General features: G+C 31.7%; 3 long non-coding RNA genes across 3 annotated transcripts; 1 reads left to right on the top strand and 2 right to left on the bottom strand.

Moving 5' to 3' along the window:
• The first annotated feature begins 2,035 nt into the window (after positions 1-2,035).
• On the top strand, positions 2,036-10,949 carry LOC140670197 (uncharacterized). The gene is made up of 4 exons (XR_012047484.1): positions 2,036-3,956; positions 4,190-4,287; positions 4,466-4,753; positions 5,070-10,949. It is a non-coding gene; the product is annotated as an uncharacterized lncRNA (long non-coding RNA).
• A 3,187-nt stretch (positions 10,950-14,136) lies between these two features.
• On the bottom strand, positions 14,137-15,626 carry LOC140670466 (uncharacterized). Its single transcript, XR_012047568.1, has 2 exons — positions 15,218-15,626; positions 14,137-14,474 (listed from the first exon to the last, which is right to left on the bottom strand). It is a non-coding gene; the product is annotated as an uncharacterized lncRNA (long non-coding RNA).
• A 4,553-nt stretch (positions 15,627-20,179) lies between these two features.
• Positions 20,180-20,958, bottom strand: LOC140670273 (uncharacterized). Its single transcript, XR_012047527.1, has 2 exons — positions 20,511-20,958; positions 20,180-20,255 (listed from the first exon to the last, which is right to left on the bottom strand). It is a non-coding gene; the product is annotated as an uncharacterized lncRNA (long non-coding RNA).
• Positions 20,959-21,542: the final 584 nt, after the last annotated feature.

Below are 21,542 nucleotides of genomic sequence, written 5' to 3' on the forward strand. Positions count from 1 at the left end.
TATTTTGTTTTATCTTTATGAAAATAATTTAGATAAAATTGATTTATAAAAAAAAAAAATAAACTTGTCAATTCATTTACTTTTTATTATTTTTTACACTTTTTTTATATGCTTCTTATATTTTGATAAAAAAATTGATTGTATCAAAAATAGTGTGAAGGTAAAGTATTATTATAGTGTTGCCGAATGACAAATGTCTCTACGATTGTAAATTGTGAAAAACGGTTTGTGCGAAAAAACAACACTAGTTCAACAACGTGTGCAACGACAATAAAAGGTCTATTCATTTTTTTTCTGGTTTACAAAATCAGAAGCGTAATTGACACGTAGCTGGTAGCAACGAGCGCAAATCAAACGCAAAGAATATCCACCGTGCAAATTGATTTCTCTTCAATCACGGAAAAAAATTCTAAGCGAGATGAATGTTTTCGCAATATCGCGAAAATCATTTTCCATCGTGGAATTTGATTCAACCGTTTCGCGTTTGCGCCGTCTGCGCAAATATTTCGCGAACCGGATAAAAAAGTGCAAACGGTTTGTAATCCATGCGATTTCAACGCGGCTGCTATCGTTTGACAATATTCGACAAATATTCAAAATTATGATGATAGAGTATCTCTCACGAAGAGATTCCCGTAACCAAACCAAAAAATTGCGACGAGTTTTTCCGATTTTGTTCGAAATTACATCGTCGATCGAGTTTGACATTAGTGGTAAGCTCGCTGTCGCCATTACGAGATAACAGATCGGATTTCAAATAAATGAGAGAATTAGTCGTGCAATTAGAGGGAAATCGCACGCTTGTGGGGATTGCGTGAATGAAATCCTATTGGCTGATTTCCAGTATTCACACGCACTCTCAATGTTTGATTTTGCAATGATTGCGCACAGTTGATTACATTGGCTTAATAAAACCGCGTGTTTTCAAATACTTTTGTTCCTTTTAAAACCAGTTTAATGCTTGTTTGTCATTTGAAATCTGATTTAAATTTGCGATTTAAACACATACGTCAAAATTTTTACATTTTTACATCGAAGAGCAGAACATTATCTGTAACAGTTTCCGGCTCGAAATATTAGTAGCTCGAAATTTTCGCTCAATGAAAAAAATTGATGATAAATTTCTGAGCTACCTCTCCAAACCGATCCCGAATTTCGCGTTTTGCACAAATGTCGCGCTCATGTCACTTTCAGTAGTACTGTAGAAGAGATATCGACAGTACCTATCGGCAGATTAGTATCGATGACAGAAGCATCTTGGCAGTCGTGATGCCTGGAAGCAATGTCGATACAATGTCAAAGTGTCGGCAGTATATTGGCCGCGTTAATTACACGGTCGACAATTACAACGACAGACCGGATTTGTTCGCTGCCTAGTCGTTCCTTTTCAGGGCTACGTTGGATTATAATCGGCTGCCCTCTGTTGTCGATCCCGGGGACGGGATTATCGGACCTTCGTGCGCGAATATTCGAATATCCGGACGACTGGGTTCTCCGCGCGCGTTCGATTAAACGCGACAATGCGATTGGCGCGAATTTCGCGCGGACACAGCGAGAAATCGCGTCTGCTCGTTCTTTATTTTTTTTTTTTTTTTTTTTTTTGCGAGCCGACGACGATCGAGTGTCATTCCGTCGGTTGTTGACTCTGAATTAATTACGACGCGGCTGGGACGTGATTGAGTGTTGAATTTATCATTAATCTCTTTTGATGAATTGATACACATTATTGGCTTTTGTACAATATATACATTTCTTTCCGCATATGTCATAATCATATTTATTAATTCTTTACAATTTGTTGCTTGTTAATTGATATTTAATCTGAAAATTGCGCTAAAATGAGACGCCTATATATTTTTAATACAGCCTTGGTCAGAAGTATTAGGTACCCTTAAATTTTCCCTATTTCTTATTTTGTTAATAGTATATAAATACTAAAAAGATTAAAAAATTTTTTAAAACTATTGATAGCACTTGAAATTTCAAGCTTTAAAATGTTTTTTTTTTTTTTTTTTTTTTTTTTTAATTACCGATAGCAACTTTAATGCGTTATCAGTACATTAAAAATGTTTTGTGTTTTAAAAAAAGAACATTGTGTTGTTTCTTAAAATTTTGTTGTATTTTTGACACTCTGTAGCTCGGTAAAAAAATTTCTCTCGAAAAATTTAAGTTTCATAAACTACAACATTTTGCCTACAAAATACTTTTTTTTAAAACTTTCCTAAATTTTTGTTGGCCGAGATACATAATTTTGAAACTAATTTTGTTGAAATCTGTGTTTTTCAGACATGTTGTCGATACTGGGCGAAAAGTTATGACAGACGAAAAATTAAAAAAACATTTTAAAGCTTGAAATTTCAGCTTTAAATTGCTATCGATAGTTTAAAAAAATTGTTTAATTCTTTTAGTATTTATATACTGTTAACAAAATAAGAAACATGGAAAATTTAAGGGTGCCTAATACTTTTGACCATGGCTGCATACATATACGTATTATAATTAAATCAATAATGTAATAAATCAAGATTAATCGTCTCGATTAATTATGGATTAAAAAAACTCGGCGAAAAAATTATACAGACTGTCGGGAAACTTAAAAAATGCGTCGTTCCTCTTTTCGACGTTACTCTCGCGAAGAGCGCGTGCGCTCGTTTTCCTCTGAGAATAACTCGGAGAATTTTGGGGGTTCGAAAGTTTGCGTTCGGGATCGCGAAGGATCAGAGAGCCGTACTGCGGGGACCGACTTCCGCTTATCCTACGAACGGTGCTGTGAAATCAACGCTGGGTGATTCGAGAGGAACAACCTCACGCAAGCCTGACGGAAACGTGTAGTGGTGGTAGTTTGCGCTGTAGAGGGATGCCAAACCGCCAAACTTCGTCTCGAAACCATTCTCGTAGACCACCCTCCTTACCCTTCCCCTTTCCTTTCCGCCGCATTCTCTCTTTCTCACCTTCCTTCGGTATCTCCGCGTGCTCGCTCTATCTGCATTCTTTCCTTCTCTCTCTTTCCCTCTCTTCCCCTCTCTGTCCTCTTCCTTCGTGACGTTTCTCGACGCCTCGCACCACTGCAAGGCTTTTCCTGTATTTGCATTTCCTTCCTGTGCGATACCTTTCTCCACATTTTCCATTTTCGTTTTCATCTGCATCCCTTTATCTACATTCTTCCTCCTGCTACTTCATCCCTTTTCGCGAGCCAAAGTCCGAACACATTTCCTTCATCCATTATTTCTTGGTAGCCTTTTTACGTAGCTCTCCCTCTCTCTCTTTATCCGATTTCATTTTGTTCTCTTAATCTTGTTTATCCGAATTTTTCGCCGCGAGTATTATTTTCAGTGCGCGTTTCGCATCGATTTTAACAAATTTAATACGTTCCCGCTGTTAAAGCTCCTTCTTTTTACCTTTCTATTTTTATTTGTTACATTAAATTTTTGTTTTTTTTTCCTCTCTCCGTAGTATCTCTCTATAGATTCTCATAAAATATTATTCCAAAGACTATCGAATAGTATTCTGGTTTTCTGGCGCCGATGCATCGAGAAAATGAACTTCGCCCCTCTGTGTGAACGTATGAGCTGTCGAAGGAGTTTCGAAACAGCCACGAGCTACAGCCGAGCGACTCGGCTCGGCTCCTCTCGTCAGACTTCCACTTAATACTAATGTAAGCATCGGCCAATTAACGTAATTGTGTTATGGCCCGCGTGGAACACGGATCTTGGAGCTGTCTGTCGGCTTCTCAGCCCGCAGATCGATAACTTGCGCGCGCTATACATCAACGACCGTTGTGCAGACGAGCGATAAACAGACACCATGGGCGGCATCAAAGTAATAATGGATGAATAAGATTGGCTCTATGAATCGAATTAAAGTAAAGCATTCTGGTTGGTCGGCAAAGTATGACGTTGGGAGATAAAGGAAAAAAATTTCCTGCCGACCGAGAAAGCCACTCAAATCAATTGAAAGTGGGTTAACGACAGCCTTTTAAATATCTTTTTATTTTATCACTTTTTGAAGAACAAATATCAGCGACACGAGAAAATAATTAAATTTCAACGTTTGATTTTTATTTCGCATTTTAGTGTTGCTATCTGTATTAATAATAGATATATTTAATTAATGTCGCAAAATTTATACTTTAATTATAATATCTTCTTGTATTAGCATCGCTCTATTCTTATGAATATTAATGTTTCAGAAACTCAATCCAATGTACCATTTTACTAATTTCCTTATCTCGCGGTTTCTTGAGGAAAACTATGACAGGATGTTCTCTCCGCTATACGCTTTAATAAGGTACGAATATTTTATTGTTGTGTAATATGTCTCTGCGGCAAACTTTGCTCGCATTTCATTTCGTGATTCAATCACGCGTTTATACAAGGTAATGCAAATGTTTGTCTTTTATTGATACTGCGAAACGAATCACGGCGAAAATGAATAATGCTCGTTAATCCCATCTTTAATTTTTCAGCACCAGTATCAACAATTTATCATGTTGTTCGTGCAGCTGGATTCTTTATGAACAAGAAACAGATTAAACGGTGTTCAGTATATTGACGCTATTAACGAACAAAGCTGCAAAATTGTGAGAAAAAAATTATTACCACAGATTTCCTGACAACGATAACGGATTTAATTTTCGATTAAAAAAGCATCAGTTTCTGTCGATTCTCTCGAAGCTGTTTGCATAGCCACTTTGATCCGCCTTACGATATCCTCTTTTGTACAGAGTGGTTTTACTTTTGCGCAAATCTCTCAGGTAAATATTCAGAATAAGTTAGCAATCTCTTTACCAAACGTTGAAAGACACAGCTCTAAAATTTTTATTTTATAAATAACCAAACAAATATATTGGAAAAATTTGAACAAGAAGAGTTATAAATAAACTATTTGTTATATTATTTTATTTATATTATTTATATTATTTTTATATAACTTTATATCCGTGTTTGATTTGATAACAACCAGTACCTAAGAGAGAGGGATCCATGTTACTAGAGCTAGATATACATAGTTAAAGAAAAAAACTCGAATAAGTTTCCTTAGAATTAATGTTTTTCGATACCTCATTTCAGTCTCTCCAGGATCGAATCGGAAGCTCTTTCCTTAATATCTTAACTTCTTTCGACAAACGTGAACACAACATTGCTTCCGTTCTTTTATGCGAGACGTGTATGGTAAAAGTCGTACAACCTCCCCCAGGTGCCAGGTATATAAATTCGCTGGCCTCCCAACGGCTCCTGGAAGATATTTGAAAACTTGGATAGACAATCGAGATGCGGTGCCTGGAACAACAGCGAGACGAGTCTCTTCTCGTCTCCCTCGCCGATATCCTTCGAGTTTCTTATCATTTTTCCCTGAATCGCACGAGAGGATCGCATTTGCGTTCGATAAAATGCAGCTTTACGTCGCTCTCAGGCTCCCACGATACATATAGCGGATGCATATCGACGACATGCGTCTCTTACAATCCATTTCCGAAGTTGCACGCGCGATACGAGTCGTTTCGCTCGTCAAACTTTAAGGGTGGCGTAAAAAATCCCGAGAAGAACATCGAACGCTCGTTTACGGTGCCTTTTATTTAGACGGTGATTATCTCGAATATTGTCATGTGAGATATATTTGAAATATCAAAATTTAAATATGTTATAACGTAAAAAAAAACGCCACTGCGCATTTTTATATCTAGATACTTTAATATTGTATCTTTAACGTTGCATCTGCATAAAAACGAACCGCATTTTTACAATTTCAACAAATGCAAATATACCTAACGTTTTATTCGTATCGCAGAGAGGAAACCGTAATCAGGGACGAGAACGATTTTGTGGTAGACTCGTGCTACAGATTCGCGAGTTCTGGCTAATATCCGACGGGCGGATTGTAAAGGTAGAAAGAATCCGGATGGAAATTTAAAATTCATATCGAGCATGTAAGAGTTCCGACAAAGCTCATTAGAGAAATAAAATAAAATTGTGCGGGATTCGTGAGTAAAAATTCGTTACGCGCGCGTTGAGATATTAATCCGATCTGTCCAATTTGCGCTATCCTCGTACATGTCAATCTACGGGAAATCGCTGGAAAAATACAGTCGGTGTAGATAAAATTAAAACGTCATCTGGACGAATGATCTGGAAATTTGTCAATATTATGATTGATTATCGAAAATTAGCGTTGTTGAAATTGATCGTCGTTTTTGTATTATTTGTTTTTTTTTTTTTTTTTTCACTACCAGAACCCAGAACTGTCAAAGAGCACGAGGAGCATCGACGATTCTCGCGCAAATCGTCGAGTTTATCGACGTGTCGATTAAATGTATCTCGCGGAAAATCCCAATGTATACCCCCCTCCCCCCCTCTCTACATTTCCGCGACGTTTCTGCGGATTTGATTTTACGTATCGACAGATTGCAAACTGCACACCGAGGGCAATTCGCGTAATGGACACGAAGTTTGACTGGCAGTCCCCTTTAATCGAAATTACTACGTCGATCATCATCTATTATATGTATAACCGAGGGCGTTGACTTATCTCGCGACGATCGAAATCCAATTCGATGAATTAAATACGGGATGCACATACACGCTGAGAACAATCCCTGGCATTTATAGACATTTAGCGTTTAAATGCGACGTGCGAACACGCGTCAGAAATTGTCGACTTCTGCGCTCGGGGAGGAGGGGGGGGGGGCCGAGGCGGAGGGGAGAGGAGAGGGTGCAAATCCTGGTTATATTGTTCTAGGCTCGCGCGCGCTATGAAACGAGAATTATTCAACGGTCACGGAACTGATTCTCTCTCTCGCAGCGGATTCCAATTCTATTGCCATCGGAAATTCTATACGACTTAACGCCGAGAATATGGAATAGCGACGGCCACAATGCTGATATAATGAGCATCGGACCGTGGAGCAACGAAGCGGTGGAACGCTATTCTCGGATTTATGATGGTGAACGTCGAACGCGTCCAGTTCTCTCTCTCTCTCTCTCTCTCTCTCTCCCTCTTTCTATTTTGCTTGGATTCCTCAATTGAGACGCTTATCGAAACGATTAAAATTGCTGGGGGGGGGGGTAGAAATTTCCGTTCGTCGAGAAAATCGAACACCGTGAATTGGAATGTTAATATTATCGCGGGTGTACGCACTTTTCACCCTTCGGGGAATCATTAAGACGAACGAGATGAAGTATTCAAGACGGGGAAATATGTAATGGAAGATTTTTATTAATAGAGGTAACGTATTCCGCCAACGCCGATACGCGCCCGCGATATCATCGCGTAACATTTATATCGAAGAAAGCAAACTCTCTATGTCGAAAGGGAAAAAAGGAAGGGTGAAAAAAAAGATTTTATAAAATAATTAATTTATTATGCATACACACACGTAAAAGGCTAATTTCGTACGGTATATTGACATATAATTTACAAATATTATTCAATAATAGCAGTAATTTATGCAAATAACCATAGAATGCAATAATAATATCAATATAATATTAACATTGGTAATAATATTAATAATTTCATATCAGTTTGCAAACCCGTGTAATAAAAAGCTGCTGCTATTTTCATGCCGAATGTATATGTATTTGTATAAGCGAATATTTTCAAGGAGTCAAGAATCCGCGAGATTATATACGAGAATAAAAGAGGGTAACTTGGAGAAGTGGTCGTCTGTCACGTTCACAAATGTTGACAATTTGCGTGACACTGAAAGCGAAGTTTCCACTTTGCGCGTCATCGATATTTGGATACAATGCCCGTCGGAAATTTTGACTACGAGACTTGGCATGTGGAAAAATAACGGGGAATCACGTCACAATGCACACAATACATGTACTTGCAATAAAGACTGACAAACAATGAGGCCGCGTACAGTGCATAAAAGTGCGGGAGACAATCGTGAAAATTGAATGTCAGATGTCAAAAAGTTTATTGTCGATACTCGGTCCCGCGTTAATTGTCTTGTAAGGGTGTCCGAAAAATCCGATACGGGAGAGACATTTACATTTAATTATTTAATTTGAATTCATTATCAAGAGCCCCGGCGCCGTCTCTCTTACTCTTTAGGCGTAAAATTATTTATTAACACAAATGTATTTATTAGAGCGTCCAATTCAGAGAAGCAATTTTCTCGAATTAATTCGTCGCGTAGAAAGGGAATACTATAGTTTCGACACACTTTATCGGAGCGTCATCTTCTCCAATGTTCATTTTCTCCAGCTCACATATAAGGACGTAGTCACAGTTATTGAAAATTCCGCGAGGCTATGCAATATGGAATGGCGCTGTTCCGGATGCTTTTATTCGTCAATAATGTCATATAGTGATAAGCCTTGGTAACGTGGAATGATATAAGTGCGATGACGCGTGTGCGCCCGACTTATGCGTCACCTAATACGATATCTGCAGATCGCGTCGAGGATTTTTACCTTGTTGCATGAAAAAAAAACGAATATCGTCCATTGAAAAATATACCGGGACAAAATGGTAGAACATGAAGATCCATCTTTGTTTTATAAATTATTAAATCAGACGCATTATTTCGACATAAATCAATATAAATTATTATAATAATAAGATCATTTGTATTTGTATCAGGATTAAAGAAAAGGTGTCGCGTTTATCTTTCGTTCCTTTTTTCACAAAACCATATCAGATATAATTGAACATATTCATGAAGATATATACACACATATTATTTTTATTATATACTTATATCCGAAAAAATGTGTAACACACCAAGTCGTAGATAAACGCCGGTATCTTTCGCCGCGAGACCTTTATATCGAGTAATAGCGACGGAAGGCGACGGAGGGTGCCTTATGGCACCGAGAAAAACGTGAGGTATCTTTACGCCCTCAATTCCGTCCCGATACGCGCCAACGGGCGTAGAGATGAACGACTGTGACGGTTCGCCTTAACTTCGTACGCCTCTCTCCGTGCAAGGAACGTACAAGAAGCATTTTACGGAAGTAAAAGCGGAGCGACGGCGCCAAGGTTACTCTCCACCCTTCCCCGTCTCCCCGTCCATCCCAACCCCCGTTATATCAAGTTGCACAAAACTCGTTAAAATTCCGCCGGTCTGTCCGTCCTTACAGCCGGCACAATGCGGAAATCATTTGACGGGGAGGAAGGCAGGGGCTGAAGGGGGTGAAGGAACAGGGAAAAGAGATCGCGGCGCAGCCGTTCGATCCTCTCTCTCTCTCTCTCTCTTCTTCTTTTCCCTCTTTTTTTCTCCCTCGATGGGATGCTACAGCATCCGGGGGAAGGGCTCGCCGCCGTCTGTCGGCCGTCTGCTGCGTGATAAAACGAAAAATTGCTCGTCCACGTATGTATTATACAATGAGCTCGATATGCGTGGACGCGGAACCGCGTGCTTTGATACCGGATATCACTCGCGATGCGAGTGTCAAAGCGCGGCTGACAAACACGATCGGTCTGACACGTTACGTCAGTCTCGTGCTTTTTAATTCCTTAAAAGCTCGTATAATGAGGTGCGACATACAAATATACGCACATGCGTTTATTTGTCTGGCAGTTGGATCCTCGATAAAAAGCAAAAGATCAGACGAGAGAAAATAATTCGATAAAATTATTGAATATATTAATGACATTTGTTATTGTTATTTTTGTATGTTTATTTATTTATATGACACGACAAATTTTCTAATTTTCTTTGTAAGTAATTATCGTGTTTATAACGTACCTACGTAAAAATGCGAACGTGAATTAATTGACGCATTTGCAAGCTCGTGAACGTGTAGTCGAAAACACTTTCATATATACGCTTTTAGTCGACTCTAGGAGTTGATAGGTGATAACGAGCAGCTCTCATGAAGGCAAAGTAGAGCACCAGACGCTCGGTGATTAAGATGTTAAATACGCATCGTAAATTAGCGCCGCTCCCGGCGACGAGGGAGGAAATCATTACGAACGAGCAATTATCGTCACAATCGGTTTTCCTACGTCGGGCGCATCTTCCCCAGGCGATTGGCCGCGGTGTCTCACAATGGTTGGGCGTGGCAATTTTCCACAACCGCAAGAATTAATTTCCGCGTCGACTTTACGCGCGTACGCGGCTACTAAAACATCCCTTTTCTCTCCCTCATGTCGCCGTTTATTTGCAAGGGTAGAAGAAAAGAGAGGGAGATATGTTGCGCAGAAGACGGAAGGGATGTTTCGATAGATCCGACACCTCATGCACGAATTTTCGGCCGATTTCATCCTGTAACGTCGAACGTGCTAAAAATTCCAACCGAGTACGATGGGAAAATTCCCTTCATCGCGCGCCCAGCCGTTAATCCATTTTGTTGGCCGCCGCGATTTTGGAGTTACTGGAAAAATTCCACAGGGGGTGGGGTTCCGGGAAATCCCAGAGATTTAACTCATCGAAGAGAATGACTCGACTTGAAAAATGTGTGCTTGATAAATGTTATCCTTTGTAAATTATTCTTTCCACGCGACATCGAAAAGTAACTCGTACAATTTTTAAAACGGATGTAGGTACTTCGGAATAGTATAAAGATATGTTTAGAAATTATTACAAAAACAAAAGGCTCACAATATATTTATCCAATGTATCCTGGATTAATAGATGTATTCCGCTTCGGTTATCGGTATCGAAGAAGCTTAGGCCGTGACGCGTTCACTCTTTGCGGGGGTGAGAAAAATCTCAAACTACGAAACATCACAATCAGAATTCGTCATGGCGCTAGCACGTACGAAATTGCAGAATCCGCTAGATGAGTGGCGCGTGACGTTGCGCATTCAGATTCTCTTCTCTTCTCTCCGGGAAAATCATCTTTCTGTTTTACCGTATCGGCTATATTAAAATCCGTTGAACGCGCACAGATCGCGTTTATGTTGAAGCCATTTATACAGATGAAAGCAATATTAATTAAAAGTCAGATCTAATCACGATACGACAGATAGGGGATCTTCTGCTGATCCTGAAAAATGTATATATACTATTATAATTATTATAAAAATTAATTTTACACAATAATTATTTTTAATAATTTATTGCTATTGTCATGTTATGTGAAGTTCCTTAAATTAATAAGAGAGAAACATGCCGTGAAATAGAACTTTCTCTTTTTTTAATATTAATTTTTGTCTTCCGATGTTGTTTTACTTATTATTATAGTTATATTTATATTAATCAAACTTTTTTATCCATATCTTCTTCTCTTATTTGCTCTTGTTAATGTAGCAGTTTTGTCGACACAATCAGGCGTCGTTATGTTGCAAAATAAATAATATATCTGTTATTCATCGCGTGTCACGTAGAAAAGCGCAACATCCACGACGCGTGCCGAGCAGTCTACAATCTTGACTTCCGTAGACATCCTTTCCTTTGTACTTCCTGCCAGGAATATTGATCGAAATTATATTAAATCTCACGTACTCGTAAACTGAATTAGCGTGTGAATTAAATTACAGAATGTTTCCAAGATATAATCGTCAGAAAAATTTATCCACAATCAAAAAGGAATCTATTGATTATATCTTTAAAAAGGATACATTTTGCATATTATTAAAGACAAGAAAAAGAATTAATTATTCTTATAAAATAAAATAGCCTCTTTAAGAAAAAAGACTATTTTTTATATTAAATATAATATATTGTATAATATTAATTACAATTAATATTAATTATATTACTATTGGAAGAATATTTATGATATACTACATTGTCCCATCTAGCTTAAGCCTCGGTTATTCCGTTCGAAGCCATGCAATAAATTTAAGGAATATAAACGTAGGTCCATAAAGGAATTTGTCATAATTCTCAGTCGCAATCGTATTCCAAGAAGAGAAACAGAAATTCTCTTAAAGTCTCGACATGCGACATATTTGCAATTTTAAAACGGTTTTATCCCGCGTCACGCACAGAGGGCCATGCGAGTGCCATGATGCGTAGCGAGGACTCGCCGTGAATATCCCTTTCCGCTTTTTTATTCGTTCTAGCGGGAATATTGACGTTATATTAAATCTCGCGGAGTCGGGAAAGTGATTTATCGGTAGCTCCGATCGGTAGCGAGAGGAAGAGCCGGTGAGGAATAGGCGGAAGAGCGGGGTCCCAGACGGGAGAGAAACTCGTAAATTCTTCCAATCACCGACAAATGTTACCAATTCCAAGACGTGCGGTGCTGCTGGAAAGCTGAACACCACCCATGTGTTTGCTTCTGTGTCTAAGCTTTAATAAAAAAACAGTCGCAATATACACACATAAGGCGTCAAACGTCGGATTAATCAATCGTCGATCCTTTTAAATCGAAGATTCTTCTAGAGCGTGTATCATTTAGACCACATTGTTAAATCAATTCATTGTAATTGTCTGCTTTGAAGAAACACGAAAATGGAAACATTATTATCAATGTAAATTTATTATTATTTATTATTATTAATGTAAAATAAATTCGTCAAGTAAGATATAGTTATCAGAATTGTTTTATAATTTATTATATTTCTATGAAACCCATTTTTACCAAAATCATTATCTTAGTTTACATAATACTAACTTATATATTTGTTATTATACATTTTAATAAAATTTGAAAAATATTAAGCTAACACTCTTTCAATAACGCGTTTAAACAGAAAAAAATTCATAAATATACAGGTGTCCGATAATTGATGAAAAACCTGTTAATGGCAGATTCTTGAGATCATTTGTGGTCAATTTTTCCACAGCGAAAATATTGAGACACGTTATCATTTTTTGCAATTTTTATTATTATATATCTTTGTAATTAAGTCTTAAATTAAAATTTTATTAGTAAACTATCAAAAATTAACTGAAAAATGTAGTTTTGGTAATTTTTTTACTTCAAAAAGTTTAATTGCGAAAAGCCCCTTTTTTTTAAATCGCTTATAACTCGAAAATTATTGATGCCTCGACATTTTCCCTGAGAAAAAATCATCTCCAAATGATCTCAAGAAAAAATGCTAAAATTATATAAGGGTCAACCTAATTTTTTTAAACCATCCTAATTTTTTTTATATATAAATTGATTCCTTCTGCGTAAAAAGTTATAAGTATAATAATCAAAAATTGAATAGTTTATAAATATTTTAGATTTTATAATTTAACATAATTTTAAACTAATGAAATGTCTCGTAAGCTACTTAATTTTTGGCCATCTTATCTTTATAACGAATATTGCAAAGAATCAGTTTATATAATAAATTAGAGTGATACTATTTAAAAATTTAGGTTGACTTTTACATAACTTTACCATCTATACTCAAATCAATAGCACTTATCTTAAATCCGCCTCAAAGTTACAAAATTTTTGTACGAAACATTTTTCGATGGAAGCCTTGGTTTTTGAGAAATATCAATCCGTCAAAATAAGCCTTTCATAGGATCATGTATAATCTATCTCATATATAATTATACATGAATTTACATATGAAGAATATATAAAATTACTCCTGGAATCAATAAAAATAATAATTTGAATAAAAATAATGATTTTCCTATGAGGTTTTCGATCTAAAGTATGTCCAAATAATATTCACAAAGTCCCGAGTTTTTCGTACTTGACTGACTATAGCTCATTATAACTATCTATTAATTAACTTTGTATCTATTAGATCTTTTGTTGAGCAAGTCATAAACTACAACATATGAAGAAATCTGATTTTACTGGAACCCAATTTCTTATATGATTTGTGCGGAGTTCTTTTTATATTATGCAAGTATATATGATATTTATCTAAGTACTTGTATAATAAATATTATAGATAAAATAATAAACAACATAATAAATAGCACCTTTTAAAAGATAAATAATTAATTCAAATTGGAAATTTTATATAATCTCTCATTCTCGACAATATATCGGAGAAATTTCTTTTCAGCGTTTTTACATGCGATATTGTAACATACGATATGTTATTAACATGTTTTATTGCAATGGAAAGTTGCAAAGATACGCAGTTACGCAAAAAAATGTAAAGATTTTAAGCATCATAAAATCTATATCAATATTTTTCAAATCAAACATTTTTTTCAATAATTTCACAAAAATCGCATTTCATTATCTTTTATAGAAAACACTTACAGTTTTGCTTAAAGATCTACTTTTGCCACTATGATTTAGATTCAAAATTTATTGACAGGAGAGAAATTACAAATTATTAATAAATTGCTTTTTAATATTTATTGCCAAATTATTTTAATTTTATAAGTTAAAAGATGTTTCTCTTTTTCTTATACAATTTATTTGAATTTATTGTTTACATATAGATTTATATATAGATAGATAGAATATATTTTTTCGGCAGAAAAAACATTCACCACAGGAAAAATAAAGTAATGTTTTATAGATTGAAACAAATTCGAATATTTTCACATTTTTAAGATAGATAAGTTTAAATTTATAATATCGTCATCAGGATATCTTCATCATTTATCCGTATTTGATTGTTGATAGGATCGATATTTTTATGCTGTCATTATAGATTTCGAAAATCTGAAAAAAAATACAATGAGAATAATATTATGAAATTTGAAGTAAAATACAAATTATCCAGAATATTTCCAAATACAAAAATTATACAATTTAACATAAGTTTAAGGTATTTATAATTCGTAAATGTCACAACTTACTGTATTATTGTCGGAATGAGAGTGCGAATGAAAGAAAAGAAAACATTTATTATATACATATGTATAATCTTCAGTTTTTATTAATATATATATGCAGACTAATTAAAAAAACTTCCTGCCATTAAAATGTCAAATTCTTGAGCAAATTCAATATATTATACATATATATATATATATATATATATATAAAACAAGAAATGTTTTATTACATCTTTAAGATGTAACTATTGAATTTATCTTCATAAGTTTGTATGGGAATTATCTGTTACAGTTGATTTTTTCTAACACATATGGACATTATTTTATATTTCTAACACATAATGCTAACGTGTAATGCATTACTATAATGTTTTAAAAATTCTTAGAACATATATAAACATTTACAATTTACAAATGTTCCAAGAGCTAATCGTCTTTCATTTAGCAAAACTCATTCTGACGAAACTCATGATATATAATATACAATATATTTTCTTAATTTATATATTCATATATATACAAATATATATGTACATGTATTAAATATATATATATACATATATATATATATATAATTTTAAATAAAGCTGATTATTTATAAAAACATTATTTCAAAAGCTTACTTACATTGCAAAATCATTATCAAAGGACGCTGAAGCTTCGATTTAAGATGCAATCGTTATATGTTCATCTACACATGTTCTTGCACAGATCTCGCCTAGTTTCTTTATTATTCGTTTTTGTACTGTAACAGTTTCGTGAACATGGTCAGCAATGACTCCACTAGAAATAATAATTCCTAGAATCAAGACAAGCACGAACACAAATACAAAACTTGTCTTCATGGTTTATCTCTTCGAAATACTTAGTGGAGCAAGATTTAAGTTCTAGTGGAGATTGCATTCGACTGCACCTGTACGACTTTATAAGAGAACTTGTGCATAATAAAATTTTTATCTAAGCAATGAACAAATTCTATCATAATTTTTTATATTGCACTTTTGAAGTAAATACGATATTTAAATAATGAATATTATTGAGATATAATAAATAATGATGTCACGCTCCCCGTGATCCATGTGCACATTTCTTTACAATATATGTAAGATAAGAATTAAAAATAATTGTCATAAATACATATATTTTATAATGTATTTATTATTTTAGAACATATAAAAAAGTAGTCACGATTTTTTTATTTCTTATCAAGAGAGACATGTTTGGTACCAAGTTGCAAACAGCGACATATTTTTTACTAGTGTTATAAAATATATAAATTTTATATGTTATGAAAAATATCTATCTGAAAGGTAGAGATAGAAAAAAAGACAGAAAAATAGAAAATATTTGTTGTATTATCTTTTGTGTTCCATATGTACTTGTGAAATTATGTTAAGTATATATTTAAACATATTTAAACTTATATATTAAATATTAAGATATATATATATATATATATATACATATATCATATCAAAAATGAGAGATTGATAATATTTACGAATTTTTCCAATATACATATATTCATATAATTTCTAATATATTTTTTATATTATTTTAACCAATAAAATAATAATAAATATTTCTTTCTTTGTAACTAGTTTTTATTTTAATAGAGATTTTTCAATAATTTTTTTATAGTAATTTATGTAAATATTTCCATTTTATAATGTTTTTTACTTGTATACTTAATATCAAAATTGATGACTGCTTTAGTCACAGTTTTAGCGATAGTCAGAAATAATATACAATATAATTCAATCTAAAATAAAGATAAGTTTAAATATAAATATTATCATATTTTTATTTTTAAATAAAATTTTTAGAGAATATTATGATACGTTTATTTATTCTTTATAAGTTTTTTACTTCTTCATGATTATTTCTAGATAATAAAATTGTAATAAAATAATATTTTATAAATATAATAAATATTATAGGCACATATTAAGAAAACAACACAAAATATTATCTTCTTCGTGATTTTGTCGGTTTTATTGTCATAAGAAAAAGATTTTTGTCAAGGTCGACGATTATTGTTTATAGAAAATGAATAATGACTAAATAATGAATTTTATATTATGATTTCTACTAACAGTGCTATTAGAACATTGAAAATCTATAATAATTCAGATATAATTATATCTCATTTTATTCTATTTTTTAACACAATTCTTTGAACACGTGCTAAATCACAAACATTTAAAATTCTAAATATTTTTGTAACTTTTATTATTTTTTTTAATTGTAAAAAAGTATATTGCACGTTATTCTATGATCGATAAAAAAGATTTGCATTGATAGAAACAATTGCTAAATTTTTTTTATTATTGCTCCGATGCGTCATATATTAATATGAATATATTATGCTATAAAAGTTTTATGTCATATTTTGATCTCTGTACAAATTACTGTTATAATGCGTATTACAATGCTGTTGTAATAAATTACTTAATATTTAGTATATAAAGAAAATTTTACACATGAATGGTGAAAAGATTTAACAAGATGTAGATATATAAGTATATATATATATATATATATATATATATATATATATATATATATATATATACAGGGTGTCCGATAATAATCGCCCCAAATCTCTAGGGCAGATAGAGCAGGTCAAACTGAACATAAAAGTCCTGTATCATTTTGCAATTAGCGCAATAATTATTGAACTATATATATATATATATAAAATAATAATGGCACTTTGTACAAATCAAAAGAGTTATAAGAACTAATATATCTCATTTTTCGCAAATGAGAGTAAATTTTGCGTATTACAATTATTCTCGTCATTGCAAATGTAAAGTAGAGTAGGTAAAATATGTTGATTTTTGCCTAGAAAGTGCAACGTAAATTACATATATTTTCTTATAGTTTTTGAGTTGTTGAATATGAAAATATTCGTTTTATTGGTCTACGGCTGCGGAAAAGTGCTCAAAATTTACCTTAAAAAGTCACTTTTAATAGTAATTCAATTAGTGTCGAATTTGCAGTTATTTAATTATTTATATTATAGTTTTTATTATAGTTTATATTATAGTTTTATAATTTCTTTTACTGAAAACTAAAGAAATACTTTAGAAATTCTAAATCTAACATAGCAAAATCAATATAATATAAAAAGTAAAAAATAAATAGTCAATTTATTCAAAGAATACTAAGCCTCAACAAATGCAATTGTATACATTGTACAATTTTAAATATCTTAAAATAGACTTCAACAAAGATTTCACCTAAAGGCGCGTTAAGTTTTTCATAGTAGACCTTTGCCTGAAGCTCTATTATATTACTTTTCGTATTATAGTTTTTATACTATAATATTATACTACTATATTATACTATAATATTATATACCTATTATATTTTTCGTATATATACATATATTCATATATATACATATATTCATATATATACATATATATATATATATATGTGTATAGCTTCTCGTTTTATTCATCATCAGAATCTTAATCTTGGCAGTTTCTTGATTGATCGGGTCCGCTAATGTTATATAAAGTCGAAATATGTATTCCTATATCTATTTCTATATGTGTTTTTATGTTTTTGAAATTCTCCCCTCAACATTTAATTATTTTTATAAGCTTATATATCTGATAAAACTTAAGATTCTTGAATAAATTGACTATTTATTTTTTAATTTTTATATTATAATGATTTTGCTATGTTAGATTTAGCATTTCTAAAGTGTTTCTTTAATTTTCAGTAAAAGACATTATAAATCTAAACTATAACATAAATAATTAAATGATTGCAAGTTTGACACTAATTGAATTACTATTAAAAGTGACTTATTCTCATTTAAGGCAAATTTTGACCACTTTTCCGCAGGCTTAGACCAATAAATAAAACGAGTATTTTCATATTTAGCAACCCAAAAACTATGAGAGAACTATAAGAAAATATATGTAACATACGTTACACTTTCTGGGCAAAAATCAGTACATTTTACCCATCCTTTTTTACGTGTAATATGTTGTCGATTAATTGTAATTTATAAATTAAAATAAATCTTTTTTTATTTAACGTTATTTATTTCTTCGAATTATATTTTCGCAATTTGTGACAATTTCTAATATATTTTATGGAATAAGACATTTACAATATATAAATCCATAATTTTACGTGAAAAAAAAGATATATTCAAATGCATATTTTAACATAACAAAATTACTAATATGTATGTACATATATTCACTGTAAATTATTGGAAACAATTCCTTATTTGATTTCATAGATGTGTGCTCATAATAAACAGTTTCAAAAATATAAAAAAAGACATTATAACATATCGAGAATTTTAACATATATCAATCAATTTTTTACAAAATGAGATATTGAGTCACACGAAAGTTCTATATGCCTTGCATATTTTACAATAGTTGTATACTAATTGATCTAATAATTATAAATGTAGAAATAAATACAAAAATATTTAGATGTATTATTATTGTATCAAATGCGAATTGTTTTTTTCTCATTCCTGTAAAGTTGCGATTCCAGGCTTACGCCACTATATTGTAAAACTTTCAGTATAAAAAAAATAAACCTTATTAAAATTTTTAGAACTGATATGAATTACTTACACTATACAATACATTAAAAATTGAATTTATTTATAGAAAGAGCATCTTTGATAACATACAATTTTTATTTCATATTTACCTAATAAATGATTAACGAGTAAATGTATCAAGCAGTTGAAACAACTGAAATAAAATTCTAATATTAAATTTTAAATATTATAATAATATTAAATACAATATGAATTTTTAATATTAACTCTACAGTAAAATATGTTTTTATGAAAGAAATTGAAGGACGATGGATAAAATAAGCCGAATTTTGCGTAAGAAGTATAATGTATGTACATAAGTCATATATGTTTTCTTATGGTTTTTGAACAAGTTGTATTTAAAATTAATGGTTTTATCTAAATTTATTTAGAAAAGGAAAATTGTCAAATTTTATCTTAAAAAAGTAAAAAATAATTATTTGGAATTATTAAGAATTTTACATTACATTTCTTAAATAGAAATAGATGTTTAAAAAGTGTAAGTTTGCCTATCAAGTAAGATATACTTTCTTACGTATGTTTTCTTACAACGTATTAATTTACAATCTATGGTTTATAATCTACGGTTTCTGTTAATTTTAGAATTTGTTTTTATATACATACACGCGCGTATATATCTATTAAAACGTAAAGAGATAAAAAATAAAACATACGCTTGAAATTTCTAATGCGAAATAAACATGTTAAGATATTACTATAAATTGTGAGCAAGTTAAAAATTAAAATTATTATTGTCATCATAAGTCGCAAAAATAAATTGTGTCTTTAAAAAACTTATTGCTAGATTATATTAATTTTACAGGTTAAATAATACTTCTCCTTTTTCAATATTATTTATTTTAATTTTTTATTCTTCCCATTTACATATAAGTAGAACATTTTGTCGAACAAAAAACATTCATGAAAAAAAATATAATAATACATTGAAGAAAATAATATATTGTCATTTTTTTAAGATTGCTGAGATTAAATTTTTAATGTCATTATTAGAAGATTTTCGCCATTTAATAGTATATTCTTGTCAGGATTCCTTATGTTGTCATCATAGATCTCGAAAATCTGTAAGAAAATACAATGAGAATAATATTGTCAAATTTGAAGTAAAACATAATATCCAGAATATTTCTATATACAAGATTTAATAGAAATTTAAAGTATTCGTAATTTATAAGTGTCACAACTTATTGTATTTAATATTGAAATGAGCGTAAATTACGAATACTTTAAATTTATATATATATATATATTTTTTTCAATAAACCTTATTAGTTAAAAAACTTTATTATTAAAAAAATATTTAAAAAATTTACTTACGTTATAAAGCCATTCAGAACCATCATAGAACGCTGAGAGCTTTGATTTATTACTCTTTTTTGTGTGTACATACTGTTTTACAGAAAATTCTATTAATTAGTTTTATAAATATTCTCAAGTCGTTTTGTGAATCATCAGCTGCTGTAGCATCTTCAGCAATGACTCCGGTAGAAATAGTAATTCCTATAATCAAGACAAGCACGAACACAAAAACTAAATTTGTCTTCATGGTTTATCTCTTCGAAATACTTAGTGAAGCAAGATTTAAGTTTTAGTGGAGATTGCATTCGACTGCACCTGTATGACTTTATAAGAGAACTTGTGCGTAATAAAATGTTTATCTAAGCAATGAACAAATTTTATTACAACTTTTTATATTGCTTTTTATATACTTTTGAAGTAAATATGATATTTAGATAATGAGTATTATCGAGATATATAATAAAAAATGGTGTTTTAAGTCACGCTCCTCGTGATCCATGTGCACATTTCTTTGCAATATATGTAAGATAAGAATTAATAATAATTGTTATAAATACATATATTTTATAAATATTTATTATTTCAGAATTTATCACAAAATAGTCACGATTTTTCTTATCAAGAGAGACGTGTTTCGTATCAAGTCGCAAACAACGACATGTTTTTTGATGAGTGATGTTATATTATTTTAAGATAATATTTTCAGCTGCAGCTTTATCGATAGTTAAAAACATGTATATAATTTTAAAATAGATAATGTAAAATAGAGATAAGTTTAAATATTGGCATGTTCTTTTATTTTTTAATAACATTTTTAGAGAATATTACGTTTTTTAGTGCCCTTTTTCGTGCGTGATTATATTTAGACAGTGTAATAAAATTGTAATAAAATACTTATAGATATGAGATTAAATAATATAGGCACATATTAAGAAAACAACACGAAATGTTATAGAATAATAACTAAAATAAAACTAGAAAAATAAGCAATAAAAAGCCAACGCAGATATACAGCGTATGAAATAATAATTTCAAACATTAATTAAATAA

This window comes from Anoplolepis gracilipes, chromosome 10, assembly GCF_047496725.1.
Source record: "Anoplolepis gracilipes chromosome 10, ASM4749672v1, whole genome shotgun sequence".
In the NCBI taxonomy this organism is placed as follows: Eukaryota; Metazoa; Arthropoda; class Insecta; order Hymenoptera; family Formicidae; genus Anoplolepis; species Anoplolepis gracilipes.